Below are 24,713 nucleotides of genomic sequence, written 5' to 3'. Positions count from 1 at the left end.
GGGAGGCATGTGCATAGGCTAGACATTTCGTTTGTTGTCGATAATACAGTCAAACGGTGGAATAAATCATAACCACCGTGGTAATCATGCCCGGCTTGCATACAAACTGCCATGGGTTCAATAAGAGAGTCAAGCAAAGGTAATCACCGATGGATTGTCTCCTCTAAGTAATACATGTAACGTTTCTGAGTTTTTGAAAGCATCTTTAAGTGGTTTTACCCCAATTCGAAAAGCTGATCGGACTCGTTTATATACAAATTCTGAACGGCAATAGTATCGGGCAGCACTCATTGAAAAGAGAGAAGTTCACCACTTGTTTAATTACAATGGACTGTGTCACTATACCTAACCTAATCTTAATGCATAACAAATGTGGTAAAAATATCGATAACAACAGAACAAAGCTGGTCGATAACAGTGTTTGATCCTCTAGTGAATAATTTAATTTTTTTGTTGAAAAAGTGTTACTATGGGAGGATTGCATACAATTTCATTTGTTGTCGATAATGTAGTATACAGAAATCTGTAATAAACCGTAGACACCGTAGTTATCATGCTTGAATGCAATTGGTCATGTGTTCAATAATAGAGTCGACCAAAGGCAATCAGCGATGGGTCGTCCCTTCTCAGTAATACTGGTGACCTTTCTGAGTGTTTCAAAGCTTCCCTAAGTGGTTTCACTCTAATTTGAAACGCTGTTCACCTTGTTGTATCACACTTGTTGTGTCACTATACCAAACCTAAATGTATAACGACAATGTCTTTCCCTAAAGTAGAATAAGTTAAATATGTCGATAACAACATAACCCATAATTTGGTCAGCATTACAGCCACATATTCTACATGATTACCAACAATTTGGTCATAATATCACTGTGCAGCCTTCCGTCTCATTTTCCACAATATTGCCACTATTTTTGTTATTCTGTCGTCTGCGGTCTGTTTTGTTTTTATTTTTATTTTGGACATCTTGAAAGATACAAGCAAATAATTTCGTTTTTCTTTTTTCAATAGGTAGACATTCGCCTCGTATTTTTTACCATTGAACTTTATTTTCCTAAAGAGGCTGCTGGTGGTGGTTGCCAATAATGGAAAAACTGTTCAATTTTTATTTATAAGCACTTTGCATTTCATCTTCGTTTTCTTTCCCTCCAGAGTTGTTCGATGTAATGCAATATTGTGGTTTGTATACCTCTTTTGTCTTTATTCCTTGCTTTTTATAGATTCTGCGATTATTTATTTATTTATTTAATTGCATACGATTGTGTGTTATGTGTTTTTATGAATATGACTATGACTCATATATGTGCCATATGATCAAGACAAGAGGCAGAGTTAATAAAAACGACAACGACAACATTTGGCTGCGTGCTACTAAAGTAGATAAGACAACCACATAACCAGCTTATGAAAAGAAATTTACATTAAGAGCCAAGAGCTAAAGTTAACAGGCTATTTATTGGTTGGTGGTAGCTTTATTTTTACTTTTGTTAACTGTTCGATTTGATTTGGACATTTTCTTGATGTCGTCTTTTTGGTGTTGGTTTTGGGTAACACAACGAACTTGAATCCAGTCTTACAACTTTGTTAGCGACCATACTAGAGAATCTGCTTGTGAGTGTGTGTTTGGTTGTCACACAAATGTTCTGTGCTATTTTTATGCCAGTTTGTTCCAATTCTTTTTGAGGCCATCCGAAAATTAAATCTGCTGCTATCACTATCACCGTTTTCTGTAAGTAAAAGTTGCTTCGTAATAATAAATAATTCTTTCCCAATTTCTAAGAAGAATGCACACCTTTCAGATTCTCTGCATCTTTTGGTGATTTTGTTCTACTTGCGTGTTTTGTAGGCTTGAACCATTGCGGCGTTAGTTTTCTAGGACATGTTAGTGGGACAAATCGATTTGCAGGTGATTATAATGTTGAGAGAAGCACACGGATACCTTTATGGCCATTTTTGGAAATGTAATAATTTTTCATTTAAACTGAGAACTGCTGGGGTGGTTGAGAGTCGTCTATATATGTGAGTGTTGTTTATGTACTCTCACTAATATGTAAACAAAAAATGGCTGATTGCATAAAATATTAGAGACATACTAAAAAAAAAAAAAGAAAATTTCATTGACGTGTGGAAAATTTCAAAAAAAAAAAAATACAATTTAACTATAATCAAATAATTAAAAAAAAATAAGTTTAATTCAGCGTTAGTTTAACTGCGACATTTTTTCCGGGTGTAACTTTATATTTGCATCCTCGTTTTCACCGGCTATAACTAGAAATAACTAGGTGACCATATACATAGTAGTCATCCGGAATGTATTCACTCACTCTATCATCATCCTCATCATAAAATAATTTAAATGAAAAAGTTGTACAATATCCATCCAAAGCATCTCTCACCGAAGTCAGATTGCTGCATCATCTCTATCTCCTCTTTCCGCCCAACAAAATCAATGATGCACTTTTTTACTGTCACACATTTCATACTCAATTAACAACAACAATGGCATAACCAGCTATGACAGGCCATGTGACATAGTTTTTGTTGTTGTTTGATATGTTGCAATAAACTAGAGCAAATTAATAAAAAAAATATTTGCATACATTTCAAACTCTAAATTAATGAAAATGCACAACAGTGCTCCTCCCGTCACAAGAATTTCACAGAATTTCGTATTGTCACAATCATAGGGGGAGATCAGAGCCAGAATGGGTAAATAAATCATAATAGTTCAGCATTTACTATTAATAATAATAGACTTGTTTTTTATAGGAAAAATATGGAAAACAAACGGATAAGTAAAAAAAATTATGTTGAAATTATATTTCCATAAAAAATTTCATCCAAATTTTATTTCCTTCAAAAATTTTGTCTAAATTTTATTTCTATAGTAAAATTTTGTCAAAATTTTATTTCTATAGAAAATTTTGTCAAAATTTTATTTCTATAGAAAATTTTGTCAAAATTTTATTTCTATAGAAAATTTTGTCAAAATTTTATTTCTAAAGAAAATTTTGTCAAAATTTTATTTCTATAGAAAATTTTGTTAAAACTTTATTTCTATAGAAAATTTTGTCAAAATTTTATTTCTATAGAAAATTTTGTCAAAATTTTATTTCTATAGAAAATTTTGTCAAAATTTTATTTCTATAGAAAATTTTGTCAAAATTTTATTTCTATAGAAAATTTTGTCAAAATTTTATTTCTATAGAAAATTTTGTCAAAATTTTATTTCTATAGAAAATTTTGTCAAAATTTTATTTCTATAGAAAATTTTGTCAAAATTTTATTTCTATAGAAAATTTTGTCAAAATTTTATTTCTATAGAAAATTTTGTCAAAATTTTATTTCTATAGAAAATTTTGTCAAAATTTTATTTCTATAGAAAATTTTGTCAAAATTTTATTTCTATAGAAACTTTCGTTGAAATTTTATTTCTATAGAAAATTTTGTCAAAATTTTATTTCTATAGAAACTTTCGTTGAAATTTTATTTCTATAGAAACTTTTGTTAAAATTTTATTTCTATAGAAAATTTTGTCAAAATTTTATTTCTATAGAAAATTTTGTAAAAATTTTATTTCTATAGAAAATTTTGCAAAATTTTATTTCAAAAGAAAATTTTGCAAAATTTTATTTCCTTAAAAATTTTTATCAAAATTTTATTTCTATAGAAAATTTTTTCAAAATTTTATTTCTATAGAAAATTTTGTCAACATTTTATTTCTATAGAAAATTTAGTCAAAATTTTATTTCTATAGAAAATTTGGTCAAAATTTTATTTCTATTGAAAATTTTGTCAAAATTTTAGTTCTATAGGAAATTTAGTCAAAATTTTATTTCTGTTGAAAATTTTGTCAAAATTTTATTTCTATTGAAAATTTTGTCAAAATTTTAGTTCTATAGAAAATTTTGTCAAAATTTTATTTCTATAGAAAATTTTGTCAAAATTTTATTTTTATAGAAAATTTTGTCAAAATTTTATTTCTATAGAAAATTTTGTCAAAATTTTATTTCTATAGAAACTTTCGTCGAAGCTTTATTTCTATAAAAAAATTTGTCAAAATTTTTTAAAAATTTTATTTCGATAGAACATTTTGTCAAAATTTTATTTTTATAGAAAATTTTCTCAATATTTTATTTCCTTAAAAAATTTTATCAAAATCTTATTTCTATAGAAAATTTTGTCAAAATTTTATTTCTATAGAAAATTTCGTCCAAATGTTTTTCCTATCGAAAATTTAATCAAAATTTTATTTCTATAGAAAATTTTGTCAAAATTTTATTGCTATAGAAAATTTTATCAAAATTTTATTTCTATAGAAAATTTTGTCAAAATTTTATTTCTATGGAAAATTTTGTCTAAATTTTATTTCTATAGGAAATATTGTTAAAATTTTATTTCTATAGAAAATTTAGTCAAAATTTTATTCCCATCGAAAATTTAATCAAAATTGTTATTTCTATAGAAAATTTGGTCGAAATTTTATTTCTATAGGAAATTTAGTCATGATTTTATTTCTATAGAAAATTTTGTCAAAATTTTATTTCTATAGGAGGTTTTGTCAGAATTTTATTTCTGTAAAAAATTTAGTTAAAATTTTATTTCTATAGAAAATTTTCTCAAAATTTTAGTTCTATGGAAAATTTTGTCAAAATTTTATTTCTATAGGAAATTTAGTCATGATTTTATTTCTATAGAAAATATAGTCAAAATTTGATTTCTATAGAAAATTTAGTCAAAATTTTATTTCTACAGAAAATTTAGTCAAAATTTTATTTCTATTGAAAATTTTTGTCAAAATTTTATTTCTGTAGAAAATTTAGTCAAAATTTTATTCCTATCGAAAATTTAATCAAAATTGTTATTTCTGTAGAACATTTGGTCGAAATTTTATTTCTATAGGAAGTTTAGTCACGATTTTATTTCTATAGAAAATTTAGTCAAAATATTATTTCTATAGAAGATTTTGTCAGAATTTTATTTCTGTAAAAAATTTAGTCAAAATTTTATTTCTATAGAAAATTTTCTCAAAATTTTATTTCTATGGAAAATTTTGTCAAAATGTTATTTCTATAGAAAATTTAGTCAAGATTTTATTTCTATAGAAAATTTAGCCAAATTTTATTTCTATAGGAAATTTTGTCAAAATTGTATTTCAATAGAAAATTTAGTCAAAATTTTATTTCTATAGAAAATTTAGTCAAAATTTTATTTCTATAGAAAATTTAGTCAAAATTTTATTTCTATAGAAAATTTGGCCAAAATTGTATTTCTATAGAAAAATTTGTCAACATTTTATTTCTATAAAAAATATTCTCAAAATTTATTTCTATAAAAAATTTTCTCAAAATGTTATTTCTATAAAAAAATTTTCTCAAAATTTTATTTCTATAGAAAATTCCATCAAAAATTTGTTTCTATTTCTCATACATACTAACAGTTAATATTAAAGCCTAACTGCTTGCTAATATGTAAAAGAAATAAAGTCATTGCACTGCTAGATGCAATTTGGAAAAACCTCTCATAAAACCAGAAGGAAAGACAGTACACATTGATAGAAGGAAAGCAAGACTACATCATGAAGTCACTCACATACGCACATAAACAATAATCCCGCCACTAAAATTACTATGTAATTTTTCAATTTTTATGATTTTTTCTTGATAAACTGTAAGCATTTGAGTGTTGGTTTACTATTTGTGATGTGCTGCAGGCGTTTATGATGTTTATTCGTTTGTGGGCAATTCTTTTCCATTATTTCTCCTTCACCACACCCCATTTTGGGAAGCTATAGATCCACTATGTCAGCCAACCAGCTATCCAACAAATCCAAATGACATCAGACATCTGTTGAATGTTTTGTTCAATTCCACTCTATTTTTATTGCAAATATTGTGTTTTTCTGTTTGTTTGCATTCTTAAGTCATTTGTACTTAAAATAACGTTTCTCATTGTAACTTGTTCGCCGTTCGTAAAATATTGGAAAACTCAAAGCTGAAAAGTGCGTGTCAATATCTATAAAATTTTGACAGCTTAAAAAATCGAATTTTTATTAGATCATAGAAATCAAATGTGGGCTAACCATTATGTTATTACTATAAAAAAATTAGAAAAATTTTCTATAGATATAAAATGTTGACAAAATTTTCTAGAGCAATGACAAAAATTTTGTAAAACTTCTACAGAAATAAAATTTTGCAAAACTTTTCTATATATATAAAATTTTTCAAAAATTTTCTACAGAAATAACATTTTTTCTACAAATAAAATTTTGACAAAATTTTCTATAGAAAACAAAACTTCTGCAAAAATTTTCTATAAAAATAAAATTTTGAAAAAAGCTTCTATAGAAATAAAATTTTGCAAATATTGTCTATAGAAATAACATTTTGACCAAATTTTCTATAGAAATTTTGACAAAATTTTCTATAGAAATAAAATTTTCTATAGAAATAAAATTTTGACAAAATTATTGTCTATAGAAATAAAATTTTGACAAAATTTTCTATAGAAATAAAATTTTGACAAAATTTCCTATAGAAATAAAATTTTGACAAAATCTTCTATAGAAATAAAATTTTGACAAAATTTTCTATAGAAATAAAATTTTGACAAAATTTACTATAGAAATAAAGTTTTGACAAAATTTCCTATAGAAATAAAATTTTGACAAAATCTTCTATAGAAATAAAGTTTTGACAAAATTTCCTATAGAAATAAAATTTTGACAAAATCATCTATAGAAATAAAATTTTGCCAAAATTTTTTATAGAAATAAAATTTTGACAACATTTTCTTTAGAAATAAAATTTTGACAAAATTTCCTATAGAAATAAAATTTTGACAAAATTTCCTATAGAAATAAAATTTTGACAAAATTTTCTATAGAAATAAAATTTTGATAAAATTTTCTATAGAAATAAAATTTTGACAAAAATTTTCTATAGAAATAAAATTTTGACAAAATTTTCTATAGAAATAAAATTTTGGCAAAATTTTCTATAGAAATTAAAATTTGACAAAATTTGCTATAGAAATAAAATTTTGAAAAATTTTCTATAGAAATGAAATTTTGACAAAATTTTCTATAGAAATAAAATTTTGACAAAATTTTCTATAGAAATATAATTTTGACAAAATTATTGTCTATAGAAATAAAATTTTGACGAAATCTTCTATAGAAATAAAATTTTGCCAACATTTTTTATAGAAATAAAATTTTGACAAAATTTTCTATAGAAATAAAATTTTGACATTTTCTTTAGAATTAAAATTTTGACAAAATTTCCTATAGAAATTAAATTTTGACAAAATTTTCTATAGAAATAGCATTTTGACCAAATTTTCTATAGAAATAAAATTTTGCCAAAATTTTTTATAGAAATAAAATTTTGACAAAATTTTCTATAGAAATTAAATTTTGACAAAATTTTCTATAGAAATAAAATTTTGACTTTCTATAGTAATAAAACTTTGCCAAAATTTTTTATAGAAATAAAATTTTCTATACAAATAAAATTTTGACAAAATTTTTTATAGAAATAAAATTTTGACAAAATATTCTATAGAAATATAATTTTGCTAAAAATTTTCTATAGAAATTAAATTTTGATAAAATTTCCTATAGAAATAAAATTTTGACAAAATTTTCTATAAAAATAAAATTTTGACAAAATTTTTCTGTAGCAATAAATTTTTTTACAAATTTTTCTTAGAAATAAAATGTTGACAACATTTTCTATAGAAATAAAATTTTGACAAAATTGCCTATAATCCTGTTATGTTTTTCCGCCGTGGGATGTCAACCAGGAAATTAATTCTGTTTCATGGTGGAAAGAAAGATAACCGGTAGTTCAAATTGTGGTTCATGTAATAATGACTGCCAAAGATTGAAGTATCTATTAACACAGCCTCTGATAATATATGTAAGATGAAGCGGACAATAGCAAAGACGTCAATTTGTTTATATTTGCCAAGCGGATCACCAACGCATAAACAAAGGCATGGACAAAACATCCGTTGTAGTGACTGACTGCGCCTACTGCAATGACCAGAGGGGTTATTTGATGAAACAAATCGGGGACGTGGCAGTAGCAGCAACAATTTCTTTCTTTGAAAACAATCAATTTTAGTGTACAATTATGGTCGACAGACATTTGACTATGGGGTGGGGGCATTCACCATTGGCTGACATATGCTTCAAATCCAGGAACCCCAAACAAACAAAATCATTCGCTACCAGTTGTTGTTGAATGCATGGCTAAACTGACTGGCCAAGCAGAGGGTAGCAGCATTCAATAGCAGACAGCTGCTCGATGACCAAGCATAGGTGATTCCAACAACAGCTCCACCAAGTCACCTGACAGCTTAACTTACTATAGCCAGGAACGAGTTAATTCAAATAGTTTTCAAATACTGCAAAAATTTGCTATTGACCGCTAAAACCCATGAACAAAAAATTGGAATATAATAAAATTTAAAGCGAATGGTGATTTTTTTCTTACTAAATTTTCACAAAAAAAGAAAAACATACCAATCAGGAAAACAACTGCAGATGTTGATGACAACAATACGATAAAAAACTGGTATAACTGCGGTTATGTTTTCAAGTTCAATGCCTTAAGTTTTGTAGAAATGTCCTCAAACAATACACAGAAGAAATTTTAATTTAACAGAAACTTTTATTTGGTATTTTTTTATAGATAGTGAGAAAATGAAAATCACTCAAAATTTTGCACAATTTTTTTTACTACGAAAATTTTCATGAACTAAAATAAAGTTAAGTCGGTCATAAAAATTTTCGTTGGCTTTTTTCTGAGACTGGTATTGCTTTGTAAGGGTTTTGGCAAAATGTAATTTACACTGAAAAGTTTGTCCAAAATTTACTAAAAAATTAAAAAATTTTGTTTCGATAGAAATTATTTTTAAATTTTATTTTCATTGAAAAAATTTTGTTTTCAAAGAAAATTTTGTACATATTTTATTTGACAGTTTAGTGAAAGCTGTATTTTCTCTTTACAAAATTTTATTTTCAAACAAAGTGTAAACATTTTGTTTTCATTGAAATATTTTGTAAATTTTATTTTCATTAAATACATTTTTTTCTCAAAGAAAATTTTGTAAACATTTATTTTCAAAGAAAAATTTTTAAAAATTGTATTTTCGTAAATCAACTTATTTTAATGAACTAAAATAAAGTCTAATCGGTCGTAGACTTTTTCGTTTACTTTTGGGTTGGCCAAAATTTTTATTTACATTAAAATTTAATTTGTCCAAATTTTATTTTCATAGATTTTTTTGCTAAATTTTATTTTTATGGAAAAATTTTGTTCTCAAAGAAAGTTTTATACAAATTTTATTTGATTTTTTCTGAAAGTGGTATTTCCCTGTAATAGTTTTGCCATTTTTATATACTTTGAATACATTGCCCAAATTTTATTAAACTTTTTATTTTCATGAAAATTTTTTCTAAATTTTATTTTATTTCACAGAATTTTTTTTCTGAATTTTATTTTGAAAAAAGTGTAAAAATTTTGTTTTCATTGAAATATTTTTGTAAATTTTATTTTAATGTAATAATTTTTTTCATAAAGAAAAATTTTGTTCAATTTTTTTCGAGAGGTAATGCCCTGTAGCAGTTTTCATTGAAAAGTTTGTCCATTGAAAAAAATGTATCTTCATTGAAAAAATGTTATCTTCACTAAAGAATATTTTGTACAAATTTTATTTTATTTTTTCTGAGATTTGCATTTTCTCTGGTAGTTGTATTGTAACAGTTTTTCAAAGAAAAATTTTTAAATATTTTATTTTCGTAAATCAACTGAAATAAAATCTAACCGATCGTAGACTTTTTCGTTTACTTTTGGTTCGGCCAACATTTTTATTTACATTGGAAAGATTGTCCAAATTTAATTTTCTAAAAAATTGTAAAAATTTTATTTTTTTTGCTAAAGTTTACTTTTATGGAAACATTTTGTTCTCAAAGAAAATTTTATAAAAATTTTATTTGACTTTTTTCTGAAAGTGGTATTTTCCTGTAACAGTTTTGCCATTTTTATTTACTTTGAATACATTGTCCAAATTTTATTAATTTTTTTTTAAAGATTTTTTTTCAAAATTTTATTTCATAGAAATTTTTTTCTAAACTTTATTTTCAAAGAAAAAAAATGTAACAAATTTGTTTTCATTGAAATATTTTGTAAATTTTATTTTCATTTAATAAATGAAAATTTTGTAAAAATTTATTTTCAAAAAAATTTGTAAAAATTTAGTTTCGTAAATCAACCAATTTTCATGAACTAAAATAAAGTCTAATCGGTGGTAGACTTTTTCGTTTACTTTTGGTTTGGTAAAAATATTTATTTAGATTGGAAAGTTTATCCAAATTTAATTTTCAAAAAAAAAAAAAAAAACAATGTAAAAATTTTATTTTCATAGAATTTATTGCTAAATTTTATTTTTATTATTGAATAAATTTTGTTCTCAAAGAAATTTTTTTTTCGAGAGGTAATGCCCTGTAGATGTTTTCCAAAATTTTATTTACATTGAAAAGTTTGTCCAAATTTTATTAAAAAAAATTTACAAATTTTATTTTCATAGATTTGTTTTTAATTTTATCTTCATTGAAAAAAATGTTATCTTCATTAAAGAATAGTTTGTACAAATTTTATTTTACTTTTTTCTGAGAGTTGTATTGTAAGAGTTTTGCCTAATTTTTTTTACATTAAAAATTTTGGCCAAATTTAAAAAAAAAAATGTAAAATTTTTATTTTTATAGAATTTGTTTCTAAATTTTATGTTCATTCTTTGTTTCTTTTGTTCCCAAGAAAATTATGTTTAAATTTTATTCGAATTTTTTGTGAGAGGTGTTGCCTTGTATCAGTTTTGGCAAGTTTTTTTTTTAATTGAAAACTATGCACAAATTTTATAAAAAAAAATTTAAAAATTTATTTTCATAGACATTTTTTCTAAATTTTATTTTCATAGAAATTTTTTCTAAAATTCATTTTCATAGAACATTTTTTTAAATTTTATTTTTATTGAATAAAATTGGTACAAAAAAAATGTTTGTACACATTTTATTTTCTCGAATCTACTGATTTTCATGAACAAAAATAAATTTGAATAGGTCATAGAAATTTTTGTAGAATTTTTTTTAAGAGACTTTGGAAAAATTGATCTCCATTTTATTAAAAAAATATATAATTTTTTTTTATAGAAATTTTATCTACATTTTATTTTTTTCCCAAAAAAGAGATTGTTTTTTTTTGTAAATTTTTTTTCTAAACTTTAATTTTATTATTTTAGTTTTATCGGTAATTGCTTACAGTCCACACAAGAAAATATATCCTAATACCAAATTGACATGAAAACTAGGTTAACATTTCCTTTGACAGTAACCAGAATCAAGCATATCAATGCTTATATAGGCAAAGAGGCTTAGAGGTGGGAAGAGACTTAAAGTGATTAACAAAAAGAAAACAAGAATTCTGGATGACTTCTTGTTGCTGATCTCCCTCTCAACCCAAATAAAAAGTGGCACAAACAAGTCAAGTGTCCAAGAATAAGGGGCCAACATGAGTGGCAGCTATCCGGCAAGCATGACAAAAAGATAAACCAAGAGAATTAAGAACAAATGCAGATTTACATTTTATTTTAGAATTTTGATTAGTCATACGAGTATGAATGAATTATTGTGGTTATAGTCTTGTTAGCTCCTGCTTAGGTCAAGGTAGCCTTAATAAAATTGAAATCTTAGAGAAATCAATGGAAATATCCAACAGGATAAAATTAGAAAAAAAAATACAGCAGCTTAACGGTTAAGTCTTGGCTTGGTCTTAATTTTTTAATGAAACCTGTCCAGGGGAGCCATGCCAAAAATGTAGGAAAATACCAACATTTGTTAGACTTGACGATTTAGTTTTTTTTTTGCTATAATCCATGGAAGAAAATCACCTAATGGTTGGCCAAGAGTACTATTATTGGGTCTCCCTGACTTTTAATACCAATCCATCCATTTATTTGGCTTTTTATTGTTTTTGTATTTTAGCAATTTTCACTTTCACTCAGCTCCACTGAGTTGAGTTAAGCTTAGCTTGAACGGTGTTTTGGGGGAAAATGGGCACGCGTGCTCAAAAGTCACAGAGACTGCCTGTCTATTGGCCACCCCACCACTTATAAGAAGCATTAGCTATTGAACACCAACAGCAGCGATTGCAATTGCTTAATGTTTTGTCTGACGCTGGTTGTTATTCGCTACTACAACTCCATGACAACATGTAACAGCAAAAATTTCTTCAAGCTGGTGACGCGGTTTTGATGCATGACTTCAGTTCAGTAATAATGATGGCGTTTATTCGCACTCGCAATTGTTTCTTTAAGCCGCTTTTTGTTACAAATACCTGATATTTAGTAGTTGAGCAATATGTATTTAAAAAAAACTTTAATTATAAAATTATATTTATTTTTAAATAGCTAATGAAAGGCACTCGAATTATATAAAATATATATTACAATAGAATGGAATGATAATTGGGAAAATATTTCAATAATTCAATCAATAAAATGATGGTTTCAATCTCAATTGAAATATTAAATAATACAAATATTAAATAATCAAAATTTTATTTCTATAAACAATTTTGTTAAAATTTTATTTCTATTGAAAATTTTGTCAAAATTTTATTTCTATAGAAAATTTTGTAAAAATTTTATTTCTATTGAAAATTTTGTCAAAATTTTATTTCTATAGAAAATTTTGTCAAAATTTGTCTAGAAAATTTTGTCAAAATTTTATCTCTATAGAAAATTTTGTTAAAATTTTATTTCTATAGAAAATTTTGTTTAAATTTTATTTCTATAGCAAATTTTTGCCACAATTTTATTTCTAAAGAAAATTTTGTTAAAATTTTATGCCTATAGCAAATTTTGTAAAAAATGTATTTCTACAGGAAATTTTGTCAATATTTGGTTTCTAATAGAAAATTTTGTCAAAATTTTATTTCTATAGAAAATTTTGTCAAAATTTTATTTCTATAGAAAATTTTCTGAAAACTTTATTTCTATAGAAAATTTTGTCAAAATTTTATTTCTATAGATAATTTTATTAAAATTTTATTTCTATAGAAAATTTTGTAAAAATTGTATTTCTATAGGAAATTTTGTCAAAATTTTATTTCTATAGAAAATTTTGTAAAAATTGTATTTCTATAGGAAATTTTGTCAAAATTTTATTTCTATAGAAAATTTTGTTTAAATTTCATTTCTATAGAAAATTTTGTTAAAATTTCATTTCTATAGAAAATTTTGTCAAAATTTTATTTCTATTCAAAATGTCAAAATTTTATTTCTATAGAAAATTTTGTCAAAATTTTATTTTTATAAAATTTTGTCAAAATTTTATTTCTATAGAAAATTTTGTCAAAATTTTATTTCTATAGAAAATTTTGTCAAAATTTTATTTCTATAGAAAATTTTGTCAAAATTTTATTTCTATAGAAAATTTTGTCAAAATTTTATTTCTATAGAAAATTTTGTCAAAATTTTATTTCTATAGAAAATTTTGTCAAAATTTTATTTCTATAGAAAATTTTGTCAAAGTTTATTTCTATAGAAAATTTTGTCAACATTTTATTTCTATAGAAAATTTTGTAAAAATGTTATTACTATAGAAAATTTTCTGAAAATTTTATTTCTATAGAAAATTTGTGTAAAATTTTATTTCTATAGAAAATTTGTGTAAAATTTTATTTCTATAGAAAATTTTGTTATTATTATTATTAGTTTATTCAAAATCACATTAAATTATGAAAATAAATACAAAAAAATTAAGGTACTAACAACTAAGGTTTCGACCTAAATTTATGTTAACATATTGATATGTAATTAAATAAGATGCCATATATTACAATGTGTTAAAATTTTGTGAACATTTTGGATATTAACTGGTGTTGCTGTCTTTAGAAGATCAGGGAGGCATCGTGAGCTAAAAATTGTAAGTTGAGCTTCGATTATCTTGGTACAACTGAAAACGATGTGTTTAATGTCCACTTGCTGCAAGCCGCACGCAGGACACAATTCCGCAGGTTTACTATTGAAGATATGTTGGTGGGTTAGCGAGGTGTGGCCAAGTCGAAGACGTATGAATTTTTTAATCCATAATCTAGATACTGAATTAGGGAAAATTGGTGTAGTTTTATATGGGTTAAATTGTTTGTAGTAGTGTTCGTAGTCATCCCATTCTAAGTTTTCTTGTTGCTTTAGGTATTCGTAGGCAAGTCTTTTCAAGTCATTCCGGTTGGGTACAATATATCGCAAGATAGGTGCATTTGAGGCAAATTTTGCTGCTTCGTCCGCTAATGTATTTCCTAAGATACCCGCGTGTCCCGGGATCCACATTATTTTAAATTGTGTATGGTATTTAATTAATATGTCCCTTATTTTTGATACTATGACACTGCGATTGTTAATGTTTTGAATTGCCTTGATCGCTGATTGCGAATCTGAACATAATATAAATTTTCCACGTAGCGGCTGATTCGGCGGTGAAGATTGATCCAGGATAGCCATGAAATCTGTTTGAAGTTTATGAGAAAATTTTGTAAAAAGTGTATTTCTATAGGAAATTTTGTCAAAATTTTATTTCTATAGAAAATTTTGTTAAAATTTCATTTCTATAGAAAATTTTGTCAAAATTTTATTTCTATAGCAAATTTTGTCAACATTTTATTTCTATAAAAAATTTTTGGAAAATTTTATGTTTATACAAAATTTTGTCAAAATTTTATTTCTATAGAAAAATGTATCAAAATTTTATTTCTATAGGAAATTTTTATCAAAATGTTATTTCTATAGGAAATTTTTATCAAAATTTTATTTCTATAGACAATTTTATTAAAATTTTATTTCTACACAAAATTTTGTCAAAATTTGATTTCTATAGAATATTTTATCAAAATTTTATTTCTATAGGAAATTTTTGTCAAAATTTTATTTCTATAGGAAATTTTGTCAAAATTTTATTTCTATAGAAAATATTTGTAAAAATGGTATTTCTATAGGAAATTTTGTCAAAATTTTATTTCTATAGGAAATTTTGTCAAAATTTTATTTCTATAGAAAATTTTCTTAAAATTTCATTTGTATAGAAAATTTTGTCAAAATTTAATTTCTATAGAAAATTTTGTCAACATTTTATTTCTATAGGAAATTTTTGCAACATTTTATTTCTATAAAAAATTTTTGGAAAATTTTATTTCTATACAAAATTTTGTCAAAATTTTATTTCTATAGAAAATTTTATCAAAATTTTATTTCTATAGAAAATTTTTATTAAAATTTTATTTCTATAGAAAATTTTGTCAAAATTTTATTTCTATAGAAAATTTTGTCAAAATTTTATTTCTATAGAAAATTTTGTCAAAATTTTACTCCCATAGAATATTTCGTCAAAAATTTATTTCTATAGAAAATTTTGTCAAAATTTTATTTCTATAGAAAATTGTGTCAAAATTTTATTTCTATACAAAATTGTGTTAAAATTTTATTTCTATAGACAATTTTATTAAAATTTTATTTCTATAGAAAATGTTGTCAACATTTTATTTCTATAAAAAATTTTGTAAAATGTTATTTCTATAGCAAATTTTGTCAAAATTTTATTTCTATAAAAAATTTTGTCGAAATTTTATTTCTATAGAAAATTTTGCCAAAATTTTATTTCTATAGAAAATTTTGTCAAAATTTTATTTCTATAGAAAATTTTGTCAAAATTTTATTTCTATAGAGAATTTTGTCAAAATTTTATTTCTATAGAAAATTTTGTCAAAATTTTATTTCTATAGAAAATTTTGTCAAAATTTAATTTCTATAGAAAATGTTCTCAAAATGTTATTTCCATAGATAACTTTGTCAACATTTTATTTCTATAGAAAATTTTGTCAACATTTTATTTCTATAGAAAATTTTGTCAAAATTTTATTTCTATAGAAAATTTTGCCAAAATGTTATTTCTATAGAAAATTTTGTCAAAATGTTATTTCAATAGATAACTTTGTCAAAATTTTATTTCTATAGAAAATTTTGTCAAGAATTGTTCACCTCTCGTTTTCATTGATTTATCCACTTTACCAATCGTGCGGTGGTGGCGGTATTATCTAAGAAATCTATTTTTCCAAAACAAGCGGGAAAATTAAAGCTTCAAAGGAGCTGCATACAGGCTAAAACCGACATAAATAAAGATAAACCACAAAACGCAAGAATGACTCTTGACAAAGATGGGGCAATAGCCCCATCATCTTTGTAAGCAAAGGTTTCACATGATGTAATTCCATAGTACTCGTGTATGAATACCATAAAGCTGAGGTAATCAAATACATTTGAGCATCCACAATCATCCCCCACCACCAGCATTATCAAGTAAAGCACTTAAATGGTAATTATAAGAGTAGACACAACATAAGGTCCAAAAACCACTAGTGAAAGGGAAAAACCCGCAAAACAGTTTGCATAAATAGAAATGGCATACTTGGATTTCAATGCAATTAATTGGAAGAATTTTTGGAAAATTTTATATAAATCTAAAATTAAAAAAAAAAAAAAAACGATTTCCCATAATCTCAATTCATCTTAAATCCCTGTGATTTGAAAAAAAAAAATTGTCTTATGGCATCCCTATTTATAATGAAATTAAACTAAAAAGCCCAAAGGCAATCTAAATAAGAAAAATAATAACAGCCTCATCACCGTCATCACATACTACTCCCAAATGTGGGTAACTTAGCTATGGCCTATTGTGTGAATTAGCCCATCTATAACCATATTGCTTGGAGAATATGCAATCATATGAGTAGCCCAGTTAATGAGCGTTGCACTGAGCACTGAGAGATAAATAAAGACATAAAGCTGCTGTGCAATACTCCAAGCGAATCAAAATCCAATATCCAAATTTGGCCCAAAACTGAATGAAAACAACAAAAACAAAACCCAGCAGCCACTGAGTAAAAAGACTGCTGAGTTAAACAGTCAGTTGTCCTCCCTCTGGGTTGATGGGGTTTTGATTTTAATTTTTCTTATCTTTAGCAGTAACTGCAGTAGTAGTGAGTGAGTGGCATGAATTTTCACAGTAAATGAATTTGGAAGAATGTTCCGCAATATGATTGCAGACACCTACTTTAACATGAACATTATTTCTGGGGGGTTACTCTGCTGCAGCAAATAATTTTTATCATATTTCTATGGAGTTCTGGGGGGTAGAGTATATGTCCCAACTCCGCCACACCCCTCTTCAGTTCCATACGGCTGTGCTGAATTTATGCTACAATTTTTTTGATTCAAACCATATTTCCTGGGGAAAATAGTCAGTCTGTCTGTTTGTTCTCTATCTTCTTCTTGGGATGCAGTGACAATAGTGGGAAATTTCTGAATCTTTATTTCTTTGGGTTTTATTTTTTTTTGTGAATTTATGATGGAAACATGTAAATGAACTTCATAAAATTGGGTTGTTACTATAAAATACAGTTGTTTGTTTCTAGAAGGGGAAAAATGATGTACGATTTTATAATTTTGAGTTTTTCTATTTACACTGGTCAACAATATGATGTGAAACTACCAAAGAAGTATAAGAGAGATCTCGAGAAATTATTTTCAAGAAGATACGGAAATAAGGAGTATAGAATCAGGGCTGCCAATAAAATTTCAAGAAAAATTGTCCCTTTTTTTAAGAAAAAATTGTCATAATCGGCAATAATAAAATTGATTTCTTCAGCAATTTTTGGATAAAACTATTCTTTACAAATATCTAACGGAGCTAATATCGTATCTACTTTTTGACTATAAAGTCGGCAAAATTGACAGCCCTGGTTAGAATCTAAAGTTGTATTTAGCTGAGCATTGGGATATTTCCAATATCTCATCCCACTCTCGGTTTGTTTGATATGCAGAGATAGAGAGAGAGATTGAGAGAAGTCGTTGCTATCATTATGCTTGTTGCCAAATTAGAGTATGTGTAATCAAGAGTATTTAATGATGGAATCACTCAATGCATCTTACATAGTGATTGCATTAAAAACGCTGTGAGTACATATTTGAGGGTGATATAAGACAACATCAATTGAGAGTAAGAGACAAACAGTTATGTTATCATTTGATTGTATTTTAGCATAATCTATTTAACATAATAATTGAGAGTAAGAGAGTTAAAGCGTTTGTTATTGGACATGATCATTAGCATAGCAATGACTACTTAACACTGTAATCAGCGTTGCCGCTGACTTTTTTCAAAAAAGGAAAAAATTCATACAAAAATTTTTATATTTGAAAATTATTTATTTTAAAAATTCTTTTTGGTTTTTTTTTTTCAATTCATAGGATTATAAGATACGCATTTAATTCAATTGAAAAAAAAAAGATTTTTTTCTTGAATTCTTGAATTTGCACAAAAAAGTTTTCTGCATTTATCAGTTAAATCTGAAATCAAAAATCCTTCCTTCTGGGTCGGTATCAATCAAATCAAATAAAAGCCGATATTCATCCATCACAAATCTGAACTTAGTGCATCATTTACTTCATTTTTCATAAGATTTGACTTAGAAAAAAGCAAGCATGGTCCCTTTTTATGGCATCAATTTTGTTGAGGAGTTCAGAAGATTTTTATTCTTTTTCTTCAACGTTGAGAAAAATTTACCTGAAGGCTGGTTTTACTAAGTTTCAAGATTTTATATTCTGGGTCTTCGAAAACGGGTTTGTGTTCCTATGGTATGGTTACACTCGGCAAATATTTGACAGAAATCAAAATAGAATGCGTCGCCACAGTCAAACCAGCTTACATTTGTATCTAATATTGAATATAAAAGTTTGACACTCATTTACATATTTGTTTAGTTTGACCATATCCTTAAACCGTAATTGGCGTGCTTAGAACTTTCGAAATATTTAGAAAGATTTCGTTGTTCGACGTCATCGGGTATGCATTTTAGGATTTTATTTATTAAAATGGTTGTTACTCCAAATTTGGACCCAACCTTAGGTTTAGGTTAGGTGGCAGCCCGATGTATCAGGCTCACTTAGACTATTCAGTCCATTGTGATACCACATGGGTGAACTTCTCTCTTATCACTGAGTGCTGCCCGATTCCATGTTAAGCTCAATGACAAGCGACCTCCTTTTTATAGCCGAGTCCGAACGGCGTTACACGTTGCAGTGAAACCACTTAGAGAAGCTTTGAAAACCTCAGAAATGTCACCAGCATTACAGTGGTGGGATAATCCATCGCTGAAAAACTTTTTGGTTTTCGGTCGAAGCAGGAATCGAACCCACGACCTTGTGTATGCTAGAGCATCCGCTTCGTCTTCGGCATTCGGCCAAAAATCGATAATCGGCCACGAATCGGACTTCGGCGTCAAGAGGCCTTAAGCTTTTTGAATAATTTATTTGATAGTGAATAGTCCAATTATTGAATTTGTCTCAGTCAAAACACTCAGTACAAATAATACGTAAAAAATTATAAAAAATCTTGTTTTGTCACTCACTATAAAATCAAATGAATTACCTTTTATTGTTGTATTTATGCATTTGTTTAAAAAAAATATTCTAATATTCAACTAAAAAACACCAAATTTCTTTAATTACAAATTTGAGCAAAATAATCGGCTTCGGCCGATTATTGATTTTTTGCCCAACATCGGCTTCGGCCAAAAAAAACCGCTTCGATCGAGCTCTAGTGTATGCAAGGCGGGCATGCTAACCATTGCACCACGGTGGCTCGACCCAACCTTACAACCTTCCTCTACATTTTATTTGTCACTTTTTTATTGCGCCTTCAAGTTAGTCACTTTAATTAGGAAAAAACTAAAAAGAAGCCAAAAAAAGAGCCAGAAAAGAAAAAATATCAAATTTGGTCCTTAAGAGCCAGTAATGGCAACACTGACTGTAATGAGTAACATGAATGATTTCTGTTAATGCAATTGAACATTGGAGACAAGTTAACATAAATGTGTAAATGAAAATAAATACAAGAGTTGCATTTTATATTTCGTGGTTAGAGAAAAAAATATTAATAATCGAAAATACCTTTATTCTTTATTAAATAATTCCGCATTAAAATCTATAGACTTTTCCATATGTGTTGAATCACTTTTGCACTTTGAGGTATCACCTACGTATGTTATAGATCGGTCATAGAGTTGCCCAATGAAAAATGAAAAATTCTTAAGGACCTTCAAATGTTGGTATATGTGTAAATATGCCTTCTTCCAAAGTTTTCAATTTACTGATTTAAATTAGAGGTGTGCACGTGACACAAAATTGTCGTGACTCACGAAAATTTTCGTGATTCACGCTGATGGAAACGGTGTGAGTGTGCGTGAGTCACGAAAATAATTTCTTCGTGAGTGTGCATGAGTAACGAATTTCGGAAAAATACGCTCACGAAAATAATCCCGCCCAGGGACATAAAACGCTTACGAGTTGAATTTATTTACAATTTTAGTGACACCTGAGATGTTAAAAGTTAAATAACGCTCTCGATTTGAATCATAACATATTCATGTTTTCAAACATGTCCCTACACACAAAAAATTTTTTTTCTGATTCAATTACGAAATTAATTGATCCAACTAATTTTTTAATTGAAATGTCTTCAATCACAGAAATGATGATGGTATTAATTAAACAATTAATTGACAGTCAATAAAAAAAAATAATTGATCCAATTAAAACAATAATTAAAACTCTTAATTTGTGTGATTGATTTTTATTTCAATTAAAAAATTGGTTGATTCAATTAAATTTTTAATTGAATATTTTTTAAAACTCAATTAAGATTTTAATTGGAAAAAATTTCGGGAATTTTTTTTCTGTGTAAGGTAAATTACTCATAAAATTATTCGTGAGTCACGAAATTTTTCGTGAGTCACGGTATTTTTCTTGAGATACCACATTTTCGTGCGTGAGTGCGCGTGAGTACAAATATTCTTTTCGTGAGTGTGCGTGAGCGTGAGTCCTACTAAACGATATCGTGCGTGAGTAAGATTTTTCCGTCGTGAGTGTGCGTGAGCGTGAGTAAAATATTACTCACGTGCACACCTCTAATTTGAATGAATTTAAATTCTCTGTTGAGTACTTTCCAGAAGTCTATTAAAGCTGCTGTCTAATTAACAGAGATTTATTTAGTACGATGTAGAGTTACCATCATGTTACTTTTGTGATAACATTGCCACATTTTCCATGCAATGATATTTTTGCTGCTACTCTCTGCCTGTGTCAATTCTTGATGCAAGGCAAATTGTCCTTTAAATAAAGAACGGAATTTTTGGTTGCAGGAATAGGCTTTAAACTATTGTCGTCTAAAGATTAAAAATCTTTTAAAAATGTTATGATTTATTTTGAGGATATTTATTTTGAGAAATAAAATCTGTGTCTTATTTTATTTCTGCTCAAAATATATTTATTGTGTTTCGGTATTTTGTATTTCTATTATTCTTCTATTCAAATTTTTTTTGTTAAAATTTACGTAAATTGTTGCCTAGTGTTTATATTCTATTATTATTCTTAAGACGTAAGACAGGCATGCACTATTTCTTATTATTGTCTTCGAGAGAAAAAATGTTTCTCAATTAAATTATGCATTAGTGTGTTGCTGTAGGTCATAACACTAAACATAAATCTTAATGCACTAGATATCTATTAAAAATGAAATTAGCATTTCCGTGTAAGAATATCAAGCCAATGTAGACATATTTCTATGAATTTATATGACCCCTTTTGCTTTCCCCAGAATGCAAAATGTAAAGGCGCTAAAACGAAGCCAAATTTGCCAATTTAATACAAAGCAATCAAAACTATACCAATTTCTTTATATAGAGTGTGGTAGTAAGCTCACATATTTGTGGAGATATTAAATAAATTAGAATAAATAAACAAATACGGAATATGGTATACATTCCCCAGGTGATTATGTTTTTTTTTTGTATATTTGGTATTTCAATCTCCTATTGCGTATGATCTAAAACGATTTTATGTAAATTTTTATAAGAAAGTTTATTTATTATTATGAGTTTGTGTTTGTTTGTTTTTACCATTTCTTTTTTTAATCCATTTTATTGTAAACAATAAATTGATCTCTTTGATTATAGAACGGAATCTCGAAACAGTTTTTTTTTGTTTTGGCTCGTTAAATGCTTGTGGTTAATATACCATTATACGGCTATCGTTTAGAAAAATATAGAAAAGAATTTAGCAATCATACGTGAAAAGAATGATAGCTTCTTTTGCGAATTATGGTAACGAAATAATTTCTCAATCAAGAACATAACAGAAGCTGAGATATTAATAACCGTCATCATTTCAATAGGAGGGAGATTGTTAATTTTATATGGTTTTCTCATAGATATACAATACCAGGTTATAGCATGGTTTAATTCTATAAAAGAAAGAAAAACAACAAAACAAGCTTGAAAAAATAAATTTACATAATTTCTGTGCCAAATCATGGGAATATTTAAGAGGCAACAACAGCAAAGTCCAGAAAAAAAATTTAAAATTTCTCTGTCAGATAAACTTTTTTAGGAAAGATAACAGGAAAGTATTTCTTTTTTATAAATTTACTATATAGTTTTTTTTGTTTTTTTTTTTTTTGTTTTCTATAAAAGTTGTTTTTATGATTTTAAAAAACCTTTTTTCTTTCTTTTTCAGGTAAAATTCTTGAATATTTCAGGGACTTTTATGAAGTTAAAATAGTTTTCAAGAATCTTGGGAAAAATAAACTGTATAAAGTAAGTATTATCTCGAAAGCTAATTCGTATGGTGGTATAAATTAAAAATGAAATATAAAGAAATTGGGCTTTTAACAAATATTGTATAGAAATACAATTTTGACAAAATTTTGTATAGAAATAAAATTTTGACAAAATTTTCTTTAGAAATAAAATTCTCACAAAACTTTTTACAGAAATAAAATTTTCTATAGAAACAAAAATTTTAAGAAAATTTTCTATCGCAATAAAATTTTGACAAAATTTTCCACAGAAATAGAATTTTGACAAAATTTTCTACAGAAACAAAAATTTTAAGAAAATGTTCTATCGCAATAAAATTTTGACAAAATTTTCTATAGAAACAAAAATTTTAAGAAAATTTTCTGTCGCAATAAAATTTTAACAAACATTTCTATAGAAATAAAATGTTGACAAAATTTTCTATTTAAATAAAATGTTGGCAAAAATTTTTATAGAAATAAAATTTTGACAACATTTTCTATAGAAATAAAATTTTGACAAAACTTTCTATAGAAATAAAATTTTGACAAAATTTTCTATAGAAATAAAAATTTGACAAAATTCCCTGTAGAAATAAAAGTTTGAAAAAAAATCCGATGGAAATAAAATTGTGATGAATGTTTTTTTTTTATAAAAATTGCATCAAAAACTTTTTATACCCTCCATCATAGGATGGGGGTATATTAACTTTGTCATTCCGTTTGTAACACATAGAAATATTGATCTAAGACCCCATAAAGTATATATATTCTGGGTCGTGGTGAAATTCTGAGTCGATCTAAGCATGTCCGTCCGTCCGTCCGTCCGTCTGTTGAAATCACGCTAACTTCCGAACGAAACAAGCTATCGACTTGAAACTTGGCACAAGTAGTTGTTATCGATGTAGGTCGGATGGTATTGAAAATGGGCCATATCGGTCCACTTTTACGTATAGCCCCCATATAAAGGGACCCTCAGATTTGGCTTGTGGAGCCTCTAACAGAAGCATATTTCATCCGATCCGGCTGAAATTTGGTATATGGTGTTGGTATATGGTCTCTAACAACCATGCAAAAATTGGTTCACATCGGTCCATAATTATATATAGCCCCCATATAAACCGATCTCCAGATTTGGCTTGCGGAGCCTAAAAGAGAAGCATATTTCATCCGATCCGGCTGAAATTTGGTATGTGGTGTTGGTATATGGTCTCTAACAACCATGCAAAAATTGGTTCACATCGGTCCATAATTATATATAGCCCCCATATAAACCGATCTCCAGATTTGGCTTGCGGAGCCTAAAAGAGAAGCAAATTTCATCCGATCTGGCTGAAATTTGGTACATGGTGTTGGTATATGGTCTCCAACAACCATGCAAAAATTGGTTCACATCGGTCCATAATTATATATAGCCCCCATATAAACCGATCCCCAGATTTGGCTTGCGGAGCCTCAAAGAGAAGAAAATTTCATCCGATCCGGCTGAAATTTGGTACATGATGTTGGTATATGGTCTCTAACAACCACGCAAAAATTGGTCCATATCGGTCCTTAATTATATATAGCCCCCATATAAACCGATCCCCAGATTTGGCTTGTGGAGCCTCTAAGCAAAGCATATTTCATCTGATCCGGCTGAAATTTGGTATGTGGTGTTGGTATATGGTCTCTAACAATCGTCCAAAAATTGGTCCACATCGGTCCATAATTATATATAGCCCCCATATAAACCGATCCCCAGATTTGGCTTGCGGAGCCTCAAAGAGAAGCAAATTTCATCCGATCCGGCTGAAATTTGGTACATGGTATTGGTATATGGTCTCTAACAACCGTGCAAATATTGGTCCACATCGGTCCATAATTATATATGGCGCCCGTATAAACCGATCCCCAGATTTGGGTTGCGGAGCCTCAAAGAGAAGCAAATTTCATCCGATCCGCCCGAAATTTGGTACAT

General features: G+C 26.8%; 1 protein-coding gene and 1 long non-coding RNA gene across 4 annotated transcripts in view; one reads left to right on the top strand and one right to left on the bottom strand.

The window, feature by feature from the left end:
* The window catches only part of Pkn (serine/threonine-protein kinase N), a 209,851-nt gene that overhangs the window by 12,590 nt on the left and 172,548 nt on the right, over positions 1 to 24,713 (top strand). The window lies entirely within an intron of this gene.
* Positions 1,440 to 8,895, bottom strand: LOC142240580 (uncharacterized). The gene is made up of 3 exons (XR_012723321.1): positions 8,537 to 8,895; positions 1,796 to 2,095; positions 1,440 to 1,730 (listed from the first exon to the last, which is right to left on the bottom strand). It is a non-coding gene; the product is annotated as an uncharacterized LOC142240580 (long non-coding RNA).

The sequence above is a fragment of the Haematobia irritans genome, chromosome 5, assembly GCF_050003625.1.
Source record: "Haematobia irritans isolate KBUSLIRL chromosome 5, ASM5000362v1, whole genome shotgun sequence".
Lineage (NCBI taxonomy): Eukaryota > Metazoa > Arthropoda > Insecta > Diptera > Muscidae > Haematobia > Haematobia irritans.
The sequence above is the reverse complement of the archived record's forward strand: the minus strand, read 5'-3'. Positions and strand labels throughout refer to the sequence as shown.